Genomic DNA, 20550 nt, shown 5'->3' with positions numbered 1-20550 from the left:
AGACGATCATCCTGCTTTAAAAAAGAAGGAAAGCCTAACACTTCCTACAACATGGATGCACATGTCGGGCTTTATGCTAAATCAGATAAGCCTGTCACAAGCTGGGTACAGTAGCACACTTCTGTAATCCCACCACTTAGGAGGCTACAGTGAGGGGATGCCCACAGTTCAAGGCCAGCCTGGGTTAACTGTGAGTTCAAGGCCAGTTTGGACTTACACAGCAAGACCCTGTTTCAAAAAACAAACAAGCAAAAGAAAAAAAAAATAGCCAGTCACAGAGACAAACATGATAGAATTCCATTTACGGAGACCTCTAACGCAGTCAAATTCACAGAAACAGAAAGTAGAGCGGTGGTCATTGGGAGGCTGGGGAAGGGAAACGGGAAGTTGCTATGTAACCAGTGTGGAGTTCCAGTTTTGCATGTGCACAACCACTGACAATCAGGGCTGGGGATGCAGCTCAGTGAGGGTGCCCCACTAGCATGTGTGAGCTTGTGTTCAGTCCCCAGCACTGAACAACAAACAAACAAACAAACACCTGGAGATCTACTGGACACTGTGAAGATCGAACTGTACACTCAAAATGGTTAAGATGACATGTATTTTATGTTACATGGACTAGGCAGGATGTGATAAGCACAGACAGTCCTGGGTACTAAAAGCCAAGGGTTAGACCCTGCTCCCTGCCTCGCTCCTAGATCCAGCTGACTCCAGGCCTCCGCCTACTTGAGACCTTGGAGTCTCCACCCAAAAGCAATGCTCCAGAGGGCAGCAGGCACTGGCTTGGAATAAGGGGTTTCCTGAACACCTACTATGTACTCTCATATCCACTTACTGCATGAACTTGGGCCACTCTCTGTTCTGAGGCCTGTCTTCCCACATGTGCAATCCGAAGGTGACCTAGTATTACTAGGTCCTGTGGGGAACTGCAGAAATGACTCTTCTTGACTCTCCTTAAAAAGGGGAGCAACTATCTCCATTTTGGATAGACTTGGTCCTATCTCCATGTATTGATATGCACAGTGCTGGCTAGGTTATTTCCTTATCCCTTCAATTGGCCTTAAGTAATGTAAACTGGGCCGGTTAAGCAGCTGACATATAATCTCCAAGGCAAAGCAACAGGTCGGTGTTACCCTGCTCAGTGACTCTCCAAATACGTGGTTGAGTCTGGTGGAATGGAGAGCCATGTTGCATGCTGTCAGCTGGGACCGAGCCTCAGAAAAGAGGCTATGACTTCCCAGGGCAAAAAAGATTATACATCAAAACTAAAACAGTGACCCCAAATTATTAGATACTACCTTAGCTGGGTTATACAGCTTACTTTCTCTTTGAATTTCTTTCCCTCTGCTTACTGTGGAGGTGATCTCAGATCTCCTACCTAGCCCAGCTCATGATAGTCACAACAGTCACATATTTCCCACCACTCTCATTGTCACTCATCCCAAAGCCATTCCCCTCATGGAGAATTAATAAAAACTGGGAAGGGCTCTGGGTCAAGGCCTTTGTTCCTCCATCGTGGCTGGACTTAGGACCCCTTGGCTCCCCACTACTATATATGTCATAGTGTCTTTCTTCTCACTGACAGTTACACTAGAAGTGATAAATAAAAATTAACTCACTAAAATTCCAATAATCTCTCTTTGCAAATACAATTATAAACCTTCCTGGATTGCAACATAGATGGGAAAGGGTTCTCTATAGGTCCTTCTCATTCTCACACTGAAAATAATCTTGGAGCGGGAGGGGGAAGTGGAGGCATCAAGGAATGTAGACAAGAAGGACCAGAACACTCTGGCCAGGAATCTGAGGTTTTGGTCTCCGAGTCCTGCTCCAAGCAGTCTCTGCCAACTTTGCAGAAGGGGAATCTGAGACATGAGACAGGACCACAATCCCTGTCTCCAGCCCACCACTGTTTCTCCTGCTCTATGCTGCCAAAAGTGGAAAAGACTTTATTCAGCATAAGGTAAAAGATGATTCATGCAATCACAGAGTCAAAATCCTCTATGCCTGGAATACTCTCCAAGAATTCTGACTCTTACTCTTTCCCTTTACTCTCAGGAATTCCAAGTTTCTCCCCAAAAGGACTGGGATGGGAGAACCCCTGGTTCCAATCCCAGCTCTACCAAGTATCTGTACCTTGGACACAAGGACATTTGCCCACATCCTGTTGGGAAGTAGGATGAGGCCAAGGCATCCAATGCTGAGCCCAGAACCTGGCACACAGTAGGCACCCAGTAGCAGTCACCCACTATCCATTCTCTCCTTTCAGACAAAGCCATTTTCATTGATGTGTTTGCACTGCTCAAAAGCCGGTTTGTTTGTTTGCTTGATCACATCCCAGAAGAGGCTGTCTCCTGAGATACTGGGAGATGCTCTCCAGTTGGCCCTAGTGAGGAAGACGTGAATGGGGAGGTGGGGGAGAAGAGGGTGACCTTATTTGATGGAAAAAGGAAAAATATTGTCTCTTGGGGCTGGGAGTGAAGTCCTGGGGAAGCCCAGTGGCTGCCCCTCTACCAGGAGAACCCAGGGTGGCCCCAGATCAGCTTAATAAGCTCCCTGGGGCCTGGCAGGAAGCTAATGTGATGGGGCTGCTACTTAAATCGCACAAAGCCTTCTATTCTTGGCTGAGCAGAGGCCTGGTTTTCTCTTAGCTGCCCAGCAATATAACCAGCCAGAGTCAGTCATTTGCACTGGTGGGGCCTGAGGTCTGCCAGTATCCCCAGGAGGCTGTGGGGATATCCCCTGTGACCTCAGTGGAACCCAGGCCCCCAGGAGGGCCCTTGGGATGTTCAGCGAGTTTCCAATGGGGCTATCTGAGTTGAGTGGAGGTTTGGCTTTGATAACCTCTAATGTTACTTCTAAGTCTTGATTTCATAGGGCCCAAGATTCTAAGCTTCCACAATCCAATACTTCCAAGATTTGGTAAGGAGTTCATGGCTCCAATGGACCAAAGTTCCAAAATGCCAACAAAGATGGGAAAACAGCTTTAGCATGCACCTCACCCTACCCTACCTTCCTTAACTGGCCTATAAGATGCAGAGATGCCAGCTTACCCCAAAACTGGTGGCTCTAGACATAGAAACAGTGTGCATAGCCAGCGGGTTCAGCATTGAGATCATCAATGCTTCTGTCACCCACCATTACCCACAGTCTGCTGGGGAACCTCTGGACATTACAGGAAAAAGAGCGAAGTGGGGGAGCTACTATGTGGCCACCAACACCAGACACTGCTGGGCAAGGCATTCCCACTAAGTGTCTGCTCTGTAACAGCAGGGCCCGCACACCGTCATCAGACAAGCTCTGAGTGCCTGGGTGAACTGTCCAAGGTCACAGACTGGAGACTGGAGGAGGTGCTAAGAACCAAGCCCAGTTGACTTCAGAAATTTCTCCTCTGCTCACACTGCTTTGATTCTAGCCACAGCTTCCTTGGGAGCACTTCCCTCAGCACTCATTTTTAGATGGGAAAGTTTAGGCCCCCAAGAGGAAGTTCATATGCTTAAAGTGACACATAGAATTGGTAGCAAAGCCAGGCAGACTTGTTCCCAGGTAGGGGTGATAATTGTCTGCATTCCTGGCCAGTCCCCACAATTGGTCCTTCTTTGGATTCCTCCTTTCCACCAACCCAGGACCAGAGATCCCAGGGCAAGGTTGTCTCCTGCCCTGAGTCCCTGACACACACTGTTCCACAGAGTCATCAGAGGGATAAGCTGAGAATCAGGGGAAGGGAGAATGGGTCACAGACTCATGCTCAAGATGGCCAGTTGACACACACATGGTCTGGCAAGCACTGACCCTGACACGTGATGGGGACACTCACAAGACACTTGTCAGGAGCCCTCAGAGACTAATTAACCAGCTGTCCCATTAAAGAAAGCAATGAGGCCCCACTTGGCTGGTAATTACAGAGCTTGGCCACCATCAGGACTGGGAAACCAGCCCTGGTTGCCTGGGCCTTGGCCTGCACGCTCAGCCATCCTATTCCAGGTCCCCCATGTGCCCATATCTATCAGCTTATTTTTACAGCAAAATGATTTTATAATTTATTTCTCATCCGAACTCCCCAGTACTCTGAGAGATTGGTCCATGTTTCTTCCCTTTTACAGGGACAGAGAGGATTAAAGACTCACTCAGGTCACCTGGCTAGCATGGCCGACTACTCCCCTGGCTGCCTGGATCCTGAGCCTTTCCTGGTACCTAGGGGAAGGTGCTGGAGGGACAGGCTCCGGACCATCTCTAACTGATCTGACCATTTCCAGGAGTTAGCGGACATTTTCCCCCTTTCTTGCTTAGAGAGGGCATAGATCATACAACTAGAAGCACTCATAAAATTAATACACAATAAAATAAAAATAAAAAAAGAGAAAATACCCATTTCATTGCTCTGGTTAAAGTTAGACCTTACCTGCAAACTGATGTCCTACTATGGAACTGGCACCCTACTGAATGTGCCACCCACTGGGTTGTTTGCTTTGACCTTGCTCCAGCTTTGTGAGATTGCTCTCATTATCAGCATCTCACAGCTGAGGCTCAGCAAGGCTGAGCAAAAAACCATGCTGCACAAGCAAAGCGGTGGAGCCAGGACAGGAACCAGTGTGCTTCTGCTTGGCGTTTTAAAGACAGGTGGTGGGCTAGGATGTGTGCTTCAGTGGTAGAGTGCTTGCCTAGCATGTGCCAGGGCCTGGGTTCAATCTCCAGCACCACACCATACATGTGCTAAGACAGGGGAGGAGTGCTTTTCTAAATAACCTGCTTAAGTTATGTCACCACAAGACACACACACACACACACACACACACAGTGCCAACTCAAGCAGAGGGAGCATCTGTTCAGCCTCTGGGGCCAGTCTTGCCAGCTGTCTACCCTCTGGTCTGCCCTGGTGGGGCCAGGACACCATCTAGGAGCTGCTCAGGCACAAGGGCATTGAGAGGGACATTCAGAACTGCAGGGGAAGAGATGCTGGCCATACCCAGCACCACATTCTGGGCCGTGTGGCTTTAACCAAGATATGTTGACAGGTCGTGGGCTCTTCAGAGTGTGTGCTACAGGCCACATGGGAATAAAGCGGCATCCATACCAGAGATCCGAGCTGCCTGACAGAGATACTTGGAGGGTATGGAGCAGTGAATGTCTTGTCTGACTCTTGGGCCCTATGCCCACCAGCTCCAACTGTCCACCCCTTACCAGCTATGCTACATATAGAGTCTACTGCACGTCACCTCGTCCCTTTGGACCCTCCCTGTGAGCAGGGGAGACAAACTGGGGAACAGGGGGAGTGCACTTCCCCCTTCCCAGAGGGTGGGAAAACAACATCTGGCCCTGGGCCCAGGAGACAGAGGGGCAGCAGGATTTCTCTCTGTGTTCAGTGCACACAGACACTGGGCTGCAGACACAGTGCAGGCTTGAGTGTACAACTTGTATATAATTCACAGGCTCCTATTGCTGTGGCCTAAATAAAACCTGCGCAGCAGGAGAAGCCTGAACAGGGAACAGAGAGGGCCTCCAGCAGGGAGCACTTCCAGAGAAGAGGGAGAGTGGATCAGTGGCCTCTGGGATTAATACTGACACATTAATATTATTGGTGGCAAGAACTGTTAAAATGTATGCAGGTTAAATCAATTTATAATACACAGTCACAAATTTTATCTCACCGAATCATCACCAACACCAGGTGTGAGAATTACTGATTCCCGTTTTAGGGATGAGAACACTGAGAATCAGAGGCTAGGTATCTTACCCATTTTCACAGTGTAGAATTTTCATCCTGCACCAGACTGCTACAGGCACACAACTCTAGCCTGGTTTCAGTCCCCTCTCCCCAGGGACCCTTAGACCCCTCCTCCAGAGGACCTCAAGTCTGGAGGAACGCTGATCAGGTTTCCCCTTCCTTTGCCCAGAGCTACTGGAGCCCACTTCCAGCAACCTACGCTGATCACAAATGAGAGAAACATGAGGTCCATAGAGGGGTAGAACTTGCCCAGGAACCCACTGGGCACCAGCCATGGGTGTTCTGATGCTCCGCACTTCTCTAGCCCCAGTTCCCATGGATGCCTATGACCTCTGCCCGCTCTGTCCAGGGCTCCTTGTAGTGTCCCTTTATACCTTTGTTCCAGCTATTGCTCTTCTGCCAATGCCCTCCTTTCCTGGCTGGCCAAATCTGTCCCATCTTCTCTGTGAAACCTCACTCAAGCCCCCGTTCCCAGGCTGGGGCTGATGAACTACAGGTGGAGGCGCTCTTGTCCCTCCCTGCATCCGTCCTCTGGGCCTCCCCACGCTCCAGACCTCTCTTTTATAACATCTGTGCATCAGTCCTGAAGACAGTCGCCTGCTCAGACCCCTGGTAGGACCTGGCAGGAGCTTGGTTAGCTCCACTTAGTTGAGTAAATGTGTCACCCGTCCACCCACCACCACAGCCCAGAACAATGAAAAAATCACTTCTTCCTTTTAAGGCTTGTATTTATCTTTCTTTAAAATCCCTTAGTGGGCACGGGGAAGCGAAGTGGAAGAGTCTTACTCAGACTTGTCTTGGCATTTCTCAGTGCTGGCTCTGTGCCTGGCACTGGATGCCTAAGGTATGATGATTTGGTGGATGAATAATAAAAATATCTTCCCTTTCCCTTTGCTGTTGCTCCTTGTAGTCCCACCATTATTACCAAGCCTTTCTTGGAGCCAACCAATGTCCCTCAGTGCGCTCTCAAACAGGGCTAGGAACCTTCTGTGCAAGCAGCAAGGTGAGGTTGGCCATCAGTTTGCTTGAGCCCTGGACCTTGCTCTGTGTTAAAGACACACATTCAAACAAATCTGTGAAAGGATGGCTGTGTGCTCTGTCACCTCATGGGATTCCTTGGTTCAAATCAACATAATAAAGATCCTGAGAAGGTCTGCTCTGAGTTCTGTGATACAGTAGTTCCCAACTATGTGTGTCCATACATTCTGGGGACTATCAGTATCCTTCCGGAACTAGGACTTCCCAGAGCCATTTGTGAAGTAGGCACTGGAAGGTCCAGGGCAGGACAAGGGGTGTGTGTGGGAGTGTGCTCGTGGCTGGCAATCAGCCAAAGCCACAGTTCCTCGCATGACCATTTTATGGAGGCAGACAATCTGACATTAGCCATCAACAACAATCCTTGATGAGAGGCAAAAAAGGTGATATCATTTAGGCTTGCACATGGAGTACAGAGGTAAAAGGCCAGAGATCTTGGGGAGTTGGCCAGATGACAGGGATTTCACCCTGCTGAGCTTTGTTTCTATGGTCTGCAAACTGGAGACAATGTTCTTCTCAAGGCTACTACGAAGTTTCAATGTGGTGACCCAAGCAGAGATTGATTACAAACTGTAAAGCCCTGTGCAGCATTCACTGTGTGCAACATTATTTCCCTGCATGTGCAGCCAGGAGACTGTGGTCACATGGTGACAGACCTCAAGCTACTGCAGTGGTCATCCATCAGGACTGATGGGATCCCCAGCAAGACCCAGGCTCACCAAAAACCAGTTTAACAGTATGAATGAATGAATGAACAAGTGAACTGATTCTAATAAATTCAATTGTCCCATTTCTCAATTAGTAAGAAAGGCAAATTAGGAGCATCTTATACAAGCAAGAGGGGAAAAGAGGTTCTAAGGTTGCTGAAGGCAGGTCTTGGGGCAGCAGAACGAGGGACAGAGTGGGAAGAGACAGAAAGCAGAGCTGAACATTGCAGTGGCTTGGAGTCATTAGGTGTAGGGGGCCAGGAGCCCAGCACCCTCCACAAAGCATGCATGGTTCGTGGTCCAGCCCTGCAAGGTTAACCACATTAGCTATGTGCAGGGAAAAGATGTGATCAAACTGGGGTTTTTGTTTGTTTCTTTTTAAAAAGGTTTTAACTGAAATGATTAGAATTTTTTTAAAGGTCTAGGGAACAGAGGAAGTCTTCAAACCACAACATAAGATTTAACTGCTTGAAAACTGCTTCTTACATTTACACCATGCATTAACACATACATAGGATAAACATTTTTAAAGTTCCTAGTATGCACTGTTAGGTACTGGAGATACTAGGTCAAGTCAGATAGTGTCATGCATGGAAGATTCTGAGTAAATATAAGAGGTGTCTATTTCCTTGAAGACAAGAGAGGAGAAGAGAAAATGAAAGAGGAGAGGAGGGGAGGGAAAGGGAAGGGAGGGGAGGGGAGGGGAGGGAGAAGTTGTAGGAAAAATCCACAGACAGGAAGTTTGGAAGACCAAGCCAAATCATGGCCTAGATCTTGGTTCTAAATCACGGTGTGGCCTCTAGCAAGTTGCCTTTCTTCTCTGAGCCTCCATCTTCCCATCTGTAAAATGACGGTGGTGACAAAAATTATAAAAATACTACATGGCTCTGGGCACAAGACCAGAAGTCAGGCAGACATTCTCTCACTGCATGGCACTGCCAGCAAAGCAGGGGTTGCTAACTGTGCTGTGGAGTAGACTGTCCCTTTCACAGATGAGCAAACTGAGGCTCTCTGGTTCCTAGCTTGCCTGAGGTCTGGGAGATGGTGGGAATCCTACTGGAAGAGGTAAGTCTGCTTCCAGAGCTTCCCCTCCCACCTCCCAAATAAACGATGCTTTGTCTCTGCACAGATTGTCCAAGGATTTGGGACATCATGGATATCAGAGTGCTTTGCAAAGTTAAACTAGTATGTGTCAAAAGGTAACAAGAAAAAGGTCTGGAGTCCTCCATGAAACCAAACACTTAAAATTCCCAGGAGTACTCAAAACTGGCTGGCCCAGAATTCCTGGGCTCCTGATCCCCTGACCTCTTGCATTCCTTGGCCGACTGCCTCCCTGGGAAAGGGATCCACAGGCCCAGAACCCACCACTGATGACTCGTGGCCAACAAACCAGGGCTCCTCCTGATGTCCACCAGCCCTCCTGGACCAGAGTATCTGGCCATCCTGGCTCTAGCCCCACTGAGGACTTAAGAGGGCATGGCCTTGCCCTGTGCCATGTGAGCCACTCCAGAGTCCCTTGGCACCCCCCAGCAATGGCCAGTGTTTTACCTCTCTGAGTTTTTGGTTTCCCACCTCAAAACTAGAAATGAATGCAGATGGCATGGAGGACACATCTACCAAAGAGATGACCACAAACCAGCCCAGGCAGCAGAGCCGTGCCGGGCTCTCCACAGCCCTGGCCTGAGGAAAGAGGTGGACTCTCATCTAACCTTGAGCTCACAGTCCTGGCTGGAGAGGGGAGCTCAGCTCCTACCACCACCCGACCCTCATCCGCTATCCTCTCAGGTGATTGGAGTCCAAGCAGGGGAGAGGTAGGGAAACAGTCTTCTAGCAGAACCGCATATGTCTTCACTGGAGAGAAGTAGGCCCCAGAACACAGATAGGCTAAGAACCTACTGTGACCCAGGTCTGTTGCTAACCAGCCTCAGGCCACACAGCAAAACAGCCAAGATAGGCCTATGGACCCAGGTCTGAGCTCTCTCTACTGCCCCAGAGACACATTTCTGTGTACCCACCACGTATCAGGTGTACCCACTCAACTCCACCCTCTATAGGCTCTGGCTCTCCACAGGGGGCCTCCAAGCCCTAAAATGGAAAGATGAAAATCATCCAGGTGTTCTATCCCCCGCCTCACAGCAGGTGATGACAGGTACATCTGCACGGAGGGAGCATGGGCTCAGCCTGCCTTTGCAATGTTCCCAACAAAGGCAAAGAAGTTCTCCTTATAGCCTAATGATTTCAGTGGGATGCGAGAGATTCCTGGAGAGGCATTAGGAATGGACAATACACAGAGAAGGCGAGGGGGTGAGAAAGGTTGCAGCTCTTCCTCTAAAATATAAGATGCTGTCACACCATCATGAAATTTTACTTTTAAAAACAGTCTGGAAGGTAAGAGTTTCTACTTCATTGCAGAGGTGAGCAGCTGAGGCTGGGGGAGGTTAAGAGACTTGACAAGTGCTTTTACGTTCAACCAAGAGCCAGGATTCCAAGGCAGGACTCTGACTCCAAGCCCCTCACACCCCTCTTCAGGACCTGTTGAGGATTAAACCATCACTGAGGCCAAATGTATACCTCACTGGCTGTCTCTGGTGCCCAGATGTGAGCTGCCAGGGATACCAGGCATTCACCAGTGGCTGGCTACAAAGAGATCTGCTTTTAGAGCTGTGCCCCAGCTGACAGCATCCCACAGGGCCCCCCAGATGCTTTCCCCATGAAATGCTCTAACCATGTCACCTGTCCTGTCCCAATGGTGCCTCCTGAGCTCCAGGTTCAGTCCTTGCACCATGCTGCCACCTGCTCCCTGCTTAAAAGAAGCCCTGTGGAGTCCCACGCCTTCCTTACACCTGACATTCACATTCCTCATCACAGGTCCTGCAGCATCTGTCCCAGGCCCGCAGGCCCCATTCCCCTTACTGGGGACCCCAAGCACAGGATGGCTGGCCCACTCTGGGAGTCAGAGGCCAACACTGACTGCTGCCCTCAGTGGCCAGCCCCAAGGAGTACATAAAGTGGCTACCCAGGGCTGGCTCCAGTTTGGGCAAACCAGAGAGAGCTCCATGCACCTGCATGCGCCTGACACAGGTTGTGTCCTTTGCACATTCCAGAGATAAGGGTGTCTCAGCAAGCCACTGGAAGCCAGCTGCCGCCTGGTTTTGGGCAGGAGTCAGCTAGACTCCTGCCCCCCAGAGCTCTTCTCTCAGAGGGCACAACAGGTGGAATGCTTCAGATCTTTGGGGTACAGGCTGAGATCTTTGTAAGAGATGATCCTTAAACTCCTAAGGAGGTGGTATTCACAGGTACTATGGCTTCAACTTGTCTCTCATGGCTCTCAGCCTGCCTGGCCCTGGAGGCTGACCCTTCAGATAGCAGCTGTCTCTGTGCTGCTGGCTTCTGGGAGATTCACCCAACTCAAGCATGAAGAGACGTGGAGGAGGGAGGAGAGCTGAGAGGCCCAGTCCCTTGCTAAGAGTTCGGGGCTGACTGGTTTCTCTACGGAATGCCAAAGCCCCTGCTCCCATAGCTCTGCCCTTGCTCGGCCTGGACAGTAACACTTGCACTGCTATTAGCCCTTTCTGGGTGTGCCACACTCCTAGGCTGACACACCCTGTCTTCTAGGCCAGAGCAGAGGAGCCCAAGCCCTGCCACTAAGAACCCCTGGTGCAATTCTTCCTTCAAATGGCCCTCAGATCTTTCTCTGACACACATGAGATAAGTTAGGAAGGGGTGCACATGACTGTGCAGGGCTCCATGTCCACCTGAATTCTGCCAAAGTTGGGGACAGAGATGGCCAGAGGAGAGAGGACCAAGTGCATCTCCTCAGATCTGGGGCTTACTGTATTAAAGGCCTCTAAGTACCCTACTCACTCACTTCCCAGACTCCCAAAGGAAGCAAATCCCAGCTATGCATTTTATAGGGGCGAAAACGGGTGTTCAAAGGGACAGATGACTCGCCCAGGGTCATCCTGCCAGTAAGTGACAAATCCAGGACTGAAACACAAATTTTCCTGTCTCCAAAACCCATCAGGTAGTGAGACTGTTATCATTGTGTTGAACTGGCTCCCAAGAGAGGCGGCTGACTTCAGTGAGGTCAGTGATTGGTGAGAGCTTGCACAGAGGTATCCAGTGTCTCCTAGAGTCTTCCACTAGTTGGAAAAAATACTGGAAAAAAAACCCTTGACATTCTTCAGTTCTCCCAGGTGGGGCAGAGCCCCAAGTGGGCGGTACAGTTGGGTGTCTGGTTGGAAAAACAAGCAGATTCAGACAAGGCTTCATTGTTACCAAGAGTCTGACACTTTGACCATTAAAACAAAACCCAGCAAAACAAAATGCTTGCTACTGTGTCTTATCCCTGAGAGAGGAAGGGCCCCAAGACCAGGTGTTGATCTCTTCCCTCATCCAGAAACCTAGGGTGGGGGGTTCAGGGTCCTAGTCCTGCCAGCCCTGCCTCTGTTTCTCTTTTTTTCTTTTCTTTTTTTTGGTACCAGGGATTGAACTCATGACCTCATGCTTGCCAGGCAGGCGCTTATACCACTGAGCTATATCCCCAGCCCCTGCCACTGTTTCTGACAGTTCCCTATACACTGATGACAGCGTCAGCCTCTACATCTTTCATGCATAGATCATTTCAGCCGGTTTGTTGCTATTTCCATTTTTCAGATGAGATGAGGAAACTGAGGCTCAAAAAAGCAGAGTGTTAGATCCAAATTTTTCAGACTGCAAAGCCTTCCCATGCCCCTCATTTCTCTGGGGAGGGAAGGGCGGGACCCCAGAGGAGAGGGCAGCACTGGAGAATGAGCTGCCTATCCCACAGATATGCAAGCAGCATTGTGGGACCGCACTGCAAAGGACAGTGATGACTCTGATTTGGCTGATTTGGCTGCACTCTAAAAAATCACCTGGGAAGCTGGACAGCGTAATGTCCAGTCTTGCTCCAGGGGTAGTAGGCTGGGCCCTGCAGGACATCTAACTCACCCACATGATACCAAAGTGTTCAAAAGCCTTGGGCCTGCCCAGATGCCTTGCAGGCCTTACGATTTCAAAGCCCTCACTCCACACCTCTATAAGAAGCAAAGGAATTTACCACCCAGACCCCACTTTATGAGAGTCAGAGTTCAGACAAAATAGGGGTGTCCTCAAGGTCCCTCAGCCAGCTACAAAGGAGGCAGCACAAGAGTCCCTGGCCTCTGGGTGTCTCTGGGGAGAGATAAGGCCCTTTAAGATATTTGGAGGTCCTGGCTCTCTTCTCAGCAGGAGAGTACTTTCTCTTTGAGCCTCCTGGGTGGGAGGGTGAGACGAATTCTTCTCAGGATTATTATTTAAAAGTCCACTGGTTCAAAAGCTAAACAGCTGCAGGATAAGCGCTGGGGGAACCCCTCTGCTTGCCAGCAGGCCTTGGGAGCACAAAGATGAAAAGCCCACTGATGTCTTCCTGTGGGAGAAGTGGTCCCCAGCCTAGGACAAGCTGGCCTCTCAAGTTAGCAGCCCACAGCATCACATACAGGCAGACAGCAGTGGGGTGATGGGGGGAGAGCGCCTGCGGGCAGGCAGTCCTGAGGTCTGCGGCAGCCATGCCCTTGCCAGCCACCCCCTCGGAGCTCACTCACGGGGCAGCCTCACAGCGGCCTCAGCTCTGGCAGTGCCACCTCCGAGAAGCCTCCTGGCTCCTTCCCACCCAACTCTGGGAAGGACCTTGTCACACCCCGTGTTGTCACTGCTCCTGTGTTCTTCCTTCCCTACCAGGATATCCATTCATCACTCTACAGAGCAGCTGCCCTCTGCCTGGGATCCATTCCAATACCCTCCCCCAAGCACCTGTTCCCTCTTGCTTCTCACTAGGTGCTGGAGACAGATAATAACAGCTCACGTTCACAGAGTACTTATTATAGATTGGGCCTTCTTGAGTGCTTTGCATATATGATCCACTTAACTCTCACCATAACGCTGTGAAGTAGGAGCCACGATCAGCCCCCTTTTACAGATGGGATAACTGAGGCCCACAGGGGTTAACTCACTGGCCCCAAGTCACTTGAGCCCTGAGTACAAATATCAATGGGACCAGTCTTTGCCTCACAAGCTCACTTTTCACAGTGTAGAGGTTTTGTATCTATGTGTTTACCCTTACTGCTCACACACACCAGAATCGATTATCACCCATTCTGTGGTTGGATGTGTGAAAAGAGAAAAAGCCAAATGAATGTTGCCTCCCCTAAGAAAGGACTCACACTCTCTACCTAGCATCTGCTAGCCGGATCCCAGACAGCTCCTCCCAACTGGGCCATTTCTGCTGCTAAGGTTGCAGAAGAAAAACCCATGTCCCCAGGCTTTCTAGTCCTGTTTCCTGTCCTGAACTTGGCTCAGGGTCTCCCCAGTCAATAGCTGTCAATGATACTGAGAAGATGCTGGGAAACGCATCCCTGCAAGTCCCATCTGACACACAGCAGCTTCCTGAAGGAAGTTTTCCCTGTCACCCACCGCGCCCTCTTTCCTAGCTTTATTGTTCTTTTGGCTTCTTTCAGAATCACTCACTTATGAGGCCAATGAGGGCAGGCAAGCAGAGCTTGGTGGAACCCCTGCTTCTGTGCCAGACTCCTCCAGGCACTCTGCATCATTTTAAACCCTCACAATACTGTCATTACCAATCCATCCCCCTCTTCTGTTTTAAATGCAGGGTTTCACTGTATGGTTCAGGCTGGCCTTGAACTCACTTTGTAACCCAGGTGGGTCTCAAATTTGCAGCAATCCTCTTACCTCAGCATCCTGAGTGCTGCGATTACAGGCTTGCACTTCCATACCCAGCAACCAGTCCCTTTTTGATTGATTGATTGACTGATTGATTGATCAAGACAGGGTCTTACTATATAAACCAGGCTGACCTTGAACTCAAGATCCTCCCACCTCATCCTCCTGAAATTATAGGCTTGCACCACCATGACTGGCTCACAAGCCCCATTGTATAGGTAATACGTAAAAAAAGTAGGTACAAAAAAGTTGAATAAGGCCAAGGATTTGGCATAAGTGCCTGCTTGGTAAATGCTAGGTCATAAGTTTGATCCCCTGTGCCAAAAAAAAAAAAAAAAGTTGAGCAACTTGTCCTGACTGGTGGAGAAATCAATGAGGTCTTTCCAGGACTGGAGCTATTTCCCTTGGCTTGGGCGTTGCTACCCTGTCAGGGTACACTGCTAGGCACTCTGTAGGAGAGGTGCACTGGGGCAGCATAGAGCCTAGTTCTGTCAGGCTGGCAAGGGAGGCACATCTAGATGACTGCCATCCTCAGGCCACAGTCAGTGACCAGAAGCTGTGGTCAGCAGCACAGAAAAGAGGAGTCCTACAGCCTTCTAGGAAGAGGTGGCTCCAGAGCCGGAGGGACCTCACTCATTTCCCCACCAGGCAGGACACCACGGCTCACAAAGCTCTGGTGCCTGTTGTGTGCCTGCCGCCACCTCGAAGGTGGCAGAATGAGGAGAAGCAGGCTGCCCTGCCAGCTGCCCTGCCAATGACCCCACTGTGGCTGGGCCAGCTGCCTCCAGTCCTGCCAACCTGGCCTGGCCCAGCAGGCTGCCAATCATAGCTAATGACCACGCTGCCTGCAGCCCAGGCCACCACCCTCCTCCGGGTGACCACAGTACTCACTGGCCCAGACAACAGCCAGGCCAGAAATCACAGCCATTTGTCACACCACATCCTCTGGTCCTGTGCTGTGGTCTCTTCCTTCTCCTCTTCCTCCTGTCAGGGTCATGAAGGACACTGCAGAAAGCCTGGAGATGCAGGACACTCAGACACTGCTCTGTTCACAAAAGAATGGACAAACAGAAACCCGGAGGGGGCTGATTCATGCAGGTCACAGAGTCAGTTACCACAGAGCCCAGGGCCGAGGACTGTTTCCTAGGTTCCACACTCAAGCCACTACTGCCCTCAGCCTTGGAAAGGAGGCATGTGCCTTGGCTTGTCACATGCAAAGAATGCTTTCCAAGATACTGGGTGGAGCTGAGGAGACAGGACATCTCCTAATGCTGGACATTCAGGGACAGACAGAAGCAGATTTCCAGTGTTAACACATGTGGGACTGATTCCCTCCTCCTCACTGTCCAGCTGTGTGACCCTGTCTGGGCAAGGCAATGCATCCCCCAGAGTCCCAGGCTCTGGGGGTTAACAGCAGCTTCCTCCCAAAGTTAATGGGGCTGATACTGATAAGTACTTAGCACACTGTCTGGTTCAGAGTAGTATGCAAAGGTATTTGCCATTATTAATATCACATTATAGTAATAAATGTTTGGATGCATTTAGCAAACCATAAAGTGTTATGGATGTAGGTATTACTACAATTTCTGTTGTGAGCCAAAAATTCAGGGGTAGCCTGCCTAAAAGGTTGGGCAATCCAGGACAGTTTCTGCTGGGTAGAATTTATGACCTAAGTGGGCCCTGGACAGACAGGGAGATGAGCTGAGAAGAGGCAGGGATGCAGTTCTGACAGATGGGGCCTCACAACACGGGGCTGAGATGGGACCACACATGATGGGTTAGGAGACTGTGGTAAACAGAGGCCCCTGCAGCAAGTGGCTCTGGAGGCAGAGACTTGACCATCACAGCTACTGGCCTGGAATCATCTTACAGAGGAAGCACAAGGAGACACAGGGCGACTCCAAATGGTGATTTCACGCTTCCTTTCTGAAACCTGAGTTCTGTCTGACCTTCTAGGTCCTCTCCTACCTGATCACTGACCCCTCTTCTCATATCTCACAGACCCCATCCCAAACCCAGACTGCTCCTCATCTCTCTGTAGACCACACCATCCAGACTGCTCCTCATCTCTTCTGTGGCTGGCACATGTCCACGGTGATGGCCCCTTCACTGAGTGTCTTCTATGCCCTGCATTTTACAAATGTGACCTCAGTTACCCATAAGAACCTCAAAAAGAAGATACTACGTCTCACTGCACAGAAGGAGAAGCAGAAGCCTGGGTGGGAGGGTCAGGTGTCTTGGCCACAGTCTCAAAATGAACAGACAGCACAAGCTTGATGACAGGAGCCTTCTTTCTCCAGCAAGTTGGCTGCAGCCCTGGTCCAGACACCTGCCTCTTCCAGGCAGCCTTCCCGAACTCCAGCCCCTAAGGGCTTCCTCTCCAAATCTCCTGGTTCAGAACCTCACCCTTACCCCCACCCCCACCATTCCACAACTCAATCCTCATTCAGCTAACCTGGTTTCTAGTGTTGCCCGGAGTCTATTTGGCCCCCAAACAGGAGGACTGGTGGGTAAGAGGTCACCCTCTCCCTGTCCTATCCCGCACTTCACCCTCCACACATTCACTCATGGTCCAGACAACAGCACAACAAGAGCTACTCGCCTCCCCTGGTGGGACTGAAGCTCTGAACATGGAGCTTTGTCCGGAGCCTGCCTCCCAGTGAGGGAGCAATAAATTATTCACTGCCTCTGTGCCTAGGGAGGCCAGACAATGGGCCAAAGGGAATGGACACCAGTTCCCCCTCCTCAGGGCTCCCACCGGAAGCCATGGTGGGGGCAGAATCCACAGCCCCTTGATTTCTAGAGGGCTTTGAGACTAGAAAGGGACAGAAGTGAATGAGCCACACTGAGCAAACAAACACCAGTCTTAAAGTCTGCAACTATAGCCTGCTTCTAACCTAAGGCAAGTCTGAACATTTTCCTGGACTTCTCAGTCAAAACTCAAGCTTTCTTCTCTTCATAGAGAAGGCAGTTGGCATTTAGCCAGGTACTGCATAGCTGTATCTCATTTAGTCCTCACAAGACCTGCTAAGGGAGGTGATCTACTTTGACGGAGAACCAGTGGGGCTCAGAGGGGTGAGGTGATTGTCTGGAGCAGAAGGAAGGCCGCACAGGTCCACCTCCCTCAGGTCTACCTGACTTACTACGGTCTATGGCTTACTAGTCGCTTAGGTTTCAGGCTGCCACTTAGCCCACCAGATTACCTAGTGGGCAACTGGTGGTCCGTTAGTTCCTAATGCAAACTCAAAGGTTGTGGGTAAGCGGTTTCCTCTCTTTGGGTCTCAGTTTCCCATAGAAGGTACTTATTAATAACAAGCCCTAGCAGGTTGTGAGTGGTTCATGCTACAATCCTAGCACCCTGGAGGCTGAGGCAGGCATATCACAAGGTTGCGCTCAGCCTAGACAACTCAGTGACTTAGCAAGACCTTGTCTCAAAATGAAACAAAAACAAAGCTGGAGACGTAACTCAGTATGAATGCCCTGGGTTGCATTCCTAGTACTGCAAATAATAAATAAAGAAGTAAGTAGTAAATAAGTCCATCCTTGGCAAATACAACAAATTCCTTAGCACTCAACAGTTCGCTGATATGACTGGTTCATTATTTGAGCAGGCAACACACAGCCTGCCTTGACCCCACTTTATAGGTGAGGCATTCAGGAGGTACCAGGCAATTCCCCAGTCCTGCTCTGCCTCACTCCATGTTCCAGGGTTAGGTTCCACCACACCATGAAATGAGATCACAGGTGTGAAATTATATCATCAAAGAGGAGCTTTGTTTAGAATCCAGGATTATAAAAAGGGCTTGAATCCTCAGATGGCGGTGGGGTGAGGGGAACCCCAAGCCCCTTTATTAGTCACCTACCAGGTTCCCCCATTCCCTCCAACCCTAGACAAGCTTCCAGTCTCCACTACCCCTCGATCCCAGGAGCTTTCCAAGGTGGTTTCTCCTTGACTCCAGGGAGCTGGACACAGCAGGGGTTAACTGGTGCTCACCAAGGCCACAGGGCCCAGAGCAAGGCCATATGTTCCCTATCCCCCAGAACAAGAGCCTAGAGTCCATGCCCAGGGCTCTTTCACAATGCCCCACCTCCACATCCTTCAGCATATGGAGCCCCTCCCTGGCAGCTAGGACTGTGCCCCTGTCCTGGCAGCCCCAGTTTTAAGACCTAGGGCAAGCCCTCCCTTCCTGGGCCATAGGGTTCCTCCAGGTTCTCCCACCCAAGTGAGACTAAGATCAAGTCTGCAATCTGGGACAAAGGCTATGGGGCTACAGGAACGTCTCAGCCCTGATACCAACCATATAGACTTTCACAGCATCTCATACATGGTCACTCTGACCTCATACCAAGGTGGGGAAAATCCCAGCAGCTCACATAGAAACTGGGGAGGAGAATGGTCACCGTGAAGGATGTCTGGAAGGCTTTCTCAAGTCTACTTTTTTTTTCCCCAGACAGGGTCTCACTATATAGTCCAGGCTGTCCTTGAACTCACTATGTAGCCCACGCTGACCTCCACTATGTGGTGCCCTTCTGACCTTCCCGGTGCTGGGACTACAGGCGTGCAACCACCATGCTCCACCTCGAGTCTACTTCTGACTCAAGCACTCCCTGGCTTCAGGACTGGGGCAACTGCTCTGCTCCATCAGTGGTCCTCAGTGGCTTTATCAGTGGCAGGGAGGAAGTGAGGTGGGGAAATGTTGAGAGGTACCATCTCCAGCTTCTTCAGGGGTCCAACTCAGGGATCACCATGGTGAATTCCCCAATAGCTAAGCAGCATCTCATTAACTCCAGCGTGCCTTGGAGAGCCTGTAGTCCACCATCCTTGGCCTCAGGGAGAGAAGCTTTGAAACTGGGAAGCTTTCCACCTCTGCCCACAACTTAGGGTCACATTTCTTGGAAGCTGACAAGCCCAAGGACTGCGAAGCAAGGAGAAGCCATCTCCTCAGCTTCCTGATCTGTACTTGGATGCCTCTGTGGCCCCACCTTAAAACCCCCTCCCTGACTGCTACCCACTTCCTTTCTTCTCCCCTCCCTCTTTGCTTTTACCTTTCCCTTCCCCCTTTTCCCCCTATCTAATTCCCAACTTGAAGACAGTCAGGTCCTTCAGATCTGCTGAGCCTCAGTTTCCCATGTCAACATGCATAACAACACACAACATCTATCTGAAGAGTAGCAGCTCAGCTTTAAAAGAGACCATTTGTGCAAGGGCGGGGCGCGGACCTGCACACAATGGGCGCTCAATAAGTGCCCTTTTTCTTCCTTTCTCTCTCCTAGCCGGCTGCAGCCACAGCTCGCTTCCCCTCCACGCCCCCAGCAGGTTGCAGCCGCGCGGCGAGGGGTCGGCACCGTTCCCGCCGCGCATCCGGGCTCTCTCACCTGCAGCCTTGGCTCCTGCCGGTGTGCGGGGCAGAAAGGGCGCTTTTGCTCTTCTAGGGGCAAACGCCCGGTCCCCTGTGGGGCGAGAAGAAGGCGGCAACTTCGGCTCACAGCACCAGCCCAATGATTCAGTACGACTGTCCTGCCTGCCTGGAACCTCTGACCAGGTGCGGCACCCCGGCCGCGGCTTCCAAGTTCCAGGCAGTCTGCCGAAGGCGGCGGAAGGTTCGTTGCTCGGGGAACCGGGCTCCACTGTACTCAGGTCGGGGCTGGAGCCAGCCACCTTGCGCTAAGCCGGGACAGAGGGCTGGGGCTCCAACACACACAGGCTGGAAACAAGCCCGCAACTGTGGACCCACGCGGTGGTAGTGGCGGGGTCCTGCCCAGCACACCCGGTCGGGCCGGGGGATCCTGCAGCCCGCTCCGAACCGCGGAACCGCGGAACCCGGGGCTGGGACGGGGAGGGCAGGGCAGGCGCCGGCGGCGGGCGCGGCGCGGCGGCCAGAGCCCCGCGGGGAAGTCCTCCCAGATCCGGACGCCGATCGCTTTGCAAAACCGGCGGACCTCGGCGCGGCCGCTGACTCTGGAGCTCCGGGTCGTGGCTCCACTTCCTCCTCTTCCCCGGGCTCGCGCTCGGCTCCTCAGCTCAGAGCCGCAGCCGCAGCCGCCGCCACCGCCGCTGTCATCCTAGCCGCCCACCCCCACAGAAGCTGCAGCCCGAGCGGAGCCGAGCGGAGCCGAGCGGAGTCGAGCTGAGCCGAGCTGAGGCAGCACCGCCCAGCCGCGGAGCACACAAGAGCGAGCGCCTCCCGCCTGACGGGGGCGGAGTCACCCGAGTCCCCGCCCCTCTCAGAGCCCGGCAAGGGTGGGGCCTGCGTTTGCAGTCCTTTGCAGGCCGGGAGCCTCTAGCAGCGGGAGCCAATTGGATACTGGGAAAAGGGTGGAGCTCTGCGGAATTTGGCCTCCACC

At 51.4% G+C, this 20550-nt stretch overlaps 1 protein-coding gene across 4 annotated transcripts in view; it reads right to left on the bottom strand.

The window, feature by feature from the left end:
* The window catches only part of Gdpd5 (glycerophosphodiester phosphodiesterase domain containing 5), a 95736-nt gene extending 75392 nt beyond the window's left edge, over positions 1 to 20344 (bottom strand). For all 4 annotated transcript variants that reach the window (XM_063256484.1, XM_063256483.1, XM_005000720.4 and 1 more), the window contains exon 1: positions 19582 to 20344. The gene's annotated coding sequence lies outside the window, so the exon portion shown is untranslated. The remainder of the gene's footprint in view (positions 1 to 19581) is intronic.
* Between the last annotated feature and the right edge of the window lie 206 nt (positions 20345 to 20550).

Source organism: Cavia porcellus, unplaced genomic scaffold, assembly GCF_034190915.1.
Source record: "Cavia porcellus strain 051 isolate PalLab524CR breed Dunkin Hartley unplaced genomic scaffold, mCavPor4.1 scaffold_9, whole genome shotgun sequence".
NCBI lineage: Eukaryota > Metazoa > Chordata > Mammalia > Rodentia > Caviidae > Cavia > Cavia porcellus.
This window is presented reverse-complemented; position numbering and strand designations above follow the sequence as displayed.